The following is a 3,653-nucleotide window of genomic DNA, read 5'->3' on the forward strand; positions in this document are numbered from 1 at the left end:
CTTTCTTTGATTCCTCTCTTCTCTTCTTCTTTTTTTTTTTTTTTTTGAAAATTGGCTCGGCATGGCCAGGTGGTTAGGGCACTCGACTCGCAATCTGAGGATCGCGGGTTAGAATTCCCGTCACACATGCTCGCCCTTTCAGCCGTGGAGGCTTTATAATGTGACGGTCAATCCCATTATTCGTTGGTAAAAGAGTAGCCCAAGAGTTGGCGGTGATGACTAACTGCCTTCCCTCTAGTTTTACACTGCTAAATTAGGGACGGCTAGCGCGGATAGCCCTCGTGTAGCTTTGCGCGAAATTCAAAACACACCAAACCAATCTTTTTTGAACATTGGTTAATGATTAAAGTCCATATTTGGATTTCTAACGCTTAATAGCTAGAAACTTGTAGACATCAAACAGCAAAACCAAGTATTTATCTATGTATTAATATATTAATCAATGTATGGATTTAAGTACTATTCTGATCTTCCATAAGTCTGAAGGGTTATAATACAAAAAATGCGGTTTTACTATTTGTATTTGTATAGATGTATATAATTTTTTAATCATATATTTCTATGCATTTGTATTTTACTCACTCTTAGGTGGATTTGCTCTTATTGTATATTGAAATTTTTAACATTATTTTTTCTATTTTATTTATAAACGTTTGGTCCCAATTTTCAACAATAGTTTTTAGTCTTCAGGTGTTTTACTCTACTAACTAATTGACAGTTAAACACAGAAGAAACTTCACAAGAGGTGAGGATCTCACAGGGTGAATAAGTGCAGTATTGTGAACAGCTTTACGGCAGAAATGTTTTTAAGCAAGTAAACCTGCAACGTTTCCGCCGATAGAACCTGGTCACCTACTGAAAATGTATGATTAAAAAAATGGCCAAGTAGAGCATCCTTTTATGTCTTGACCACACCTCGACGTCTAGCCCTTGGCATTAACAAATCGGAAGGGTTATTACTAGCGTGGGAGTTAATTAGTCTTGTGGTAGACCTCTCGATTTCTGAGCCTGGCAAGTTTGGTTCGAATTTGTGTGGTACCACAAAATAATCCCTGCATTAGAAGTTGTAGGTGCATTATAAGAGTGAGAGTCAATCCCTTAGCATGGGTGTTAGGGTGCTGCTGACCGGTTGCTTTCCCTTTGGTCAGTAGTTCAAAATCAGGGGTAGATAGCCTTAGTAGCTTTGCCATAAATACAACTTTTCATTATGTGCAGCCCCCACAGTGACACAGCGGTATGTCTGCGGACTTACAACGCTAGAATCCGGGTTTCGATACCCGTGGTTGGCAGAGCACAGATAGCCCATTGTGTAGCATTGTGCTTAATTACAAACAAACAAACATTACGTGCTATATCACTGGCAAAAATATATCCATCCCGTCCTGCATTTTTCATAACATTTCCGTCTTGCTGTGCAGTGCTACCCAGACAATAAGTCAAAAATGCTTACCGATGTTTCTTTTACTCAGTAAACAATTGGATCACACAGTTCTTTATCCCAGAAAATGATGGAATCATACACTCATGTGAGTAGTCTAATTTCGTGAGCATCTGTCCATCTGAAAGTTTGTAGAACTTATCAGCCACACCACAACAAAAAACACTTTGATTTCCTCTTTATAAAGACCAATATTCTCTACATTACACAGAGTACCATGCTTTGACGCCTAGCTTATCCAAGTGCAAACTCCCCTGTATTTTCAAAGTTCGAAATGTCAATTATGCTAACAAATCAATCATTCTGCTTGATGTGACAGGGTTGGATTCCATATTTCTCGTACTTGCTTATGCATTTCTTCTATCTATTATTTTAAGCCACTAGTATACCTTCGAACAAAATAGACGCATATTTATATAGAAAGTGCTTGAAGTGGGGAAAAAGAGGAAGCGAGATGGTTTGTTTGTAGTTAAGCACAAATCTACAGAATGGACTATTTGTGTTCTGCCTATCATGGGTATCGAAACCCGGTTTATAGTGGTATACGTCCGCAGAAATACCGCTGTGCCAATGGGGGGCGAAGCAGGATGGTTTGTGAAATCATTGAAGATGAGTACTACATTTCTTATGTTTCATTTGTATTCTTTATATTGTATAAGTGACTAAAATGTAAATTGTATATATTATTAGGTTAGATTGGTAAGATAATGAAAAATAATAATGATAATAATTTTTCACGACCAGCTCGTGCGTTATGTAATTTGATACTATAACATAAGCTGCACATTCGCTGAGTAATTTATAACTTGTGTGGCGGGACAATTAGTTAGACATGGTTTGAAGGGTAATAAAAGAATTAAGTATAAACAGATGTATACTATTACGAGTTATAGTATGGAAACTCTGTAGATTACTTTGTATTTACGAAGTCGGTCACACCCACCGAGCCTCTAGCGAGATGGCCCATTTGCTCCATCGTGTGCTACTTTGTCTCATTCCTGCCCAGCTCTTACACGACATTTCGACAAATAATATAGTTCTCAACAGTTCCTTGCCGCCGTAACTATTTATTGCATTTTCTGTTTAACTTTTTCTCTCTGAAAAATTTTTCAGTCTACTAAAAGGTCGTTGGTTTCGGGTCCTCCTGAAAAGAAGTGGGATGGCATCCTGCCTCACTTCAAGCACTGTATATAGACCAAAAAGACCGATGACCGAAACCGTAATTGTTATTTTTAAACTGATTTCATTATAAAAGGTGGTTTACTCTCAGGAAACACACCCTCTAATATTCTTATTCTTCACTGGGGAAAAAATATGTAATGCGCAATAATCATGTTTTCCAAGTCGAACAAATATGAATGCATATTCTCGCGAACTGGCTGTTAACAGCAATAATTGTCTTTATTTGATTTCTCAGCATTTTGCTATATATTTATCGAGACATCTATATTTTGGTGTTTTTGAAGTGAAGACTAGATCAGTGAACTATCAATTAGCAATGTTATCTAAGCAGTTTTAAAACCTGATTACACTGTTTCCACTTTTAGATATAAAAAAAGAAAAACCCCAAACAGGTTCTCTATATCAGATCCGGAGAAATCCGGCATATGTTAAGCGTCGCTTAAGTGGGGTTCGGTTGAATCATTATTCTAAAAATAACAGAAAATGGGTTTATAAACTGAGTGTCAACTTCTTACATGAACAGCAGCAGAAAAATTTATATTGGTCTTCAAATTTCACAAGTATCGTGATTGGATTGATTTTTTTTTATATATTCCTCTTCAATTTGTTTGAATATCGAATGTTACATCACCCATTATAGTACACTGCTGTTCAGAAACTGGATATTGTTCACAAAACGTGTATATATAGCAACAGAGATGTTAGTCGCATTGTTGTTCAAAAACTGGCTATTGTTCACAAAATGTATACATGTATCAGCAGAGATCTTAGTCGCATTGTTGTTCAAAAACTGGCTATTGTTCACAAAATGTGTACATATAGCAGCAGAGATGTTAGCCGCATTGTTGTTCAAAAACTGGCCATTGTTCACAAAATGTGTACATATAGCAGCAGAGATGTTAGTCGCATTGTTGTTCAAAAACTGGCCATTGTTCACAAAATGTGTACATATAGCAGCAGAGATGTTAGTCGCATTGTTGTTCAAAAACTGGCCATTGTTCACAAAATGTGTACATATAGCAGCAGAGATGTT

Source organism: Limulus polyphemus, unplaced genomic scaffold, assembly GCF_000517525.1.
Source record: "Limulus polyphemus unplaced genomic scaffold, Limulus_polyphemus-2.1.2 Scaffold2427, whole genome shotgun sequence".
Classification (NCBI taxonomy): domain Eukaryota; kingdom Metazoa; phylum Arthropoda; class Merostomata; order Xiphosura; family Limulidae; genus Limulus; species Limulus polyphemus.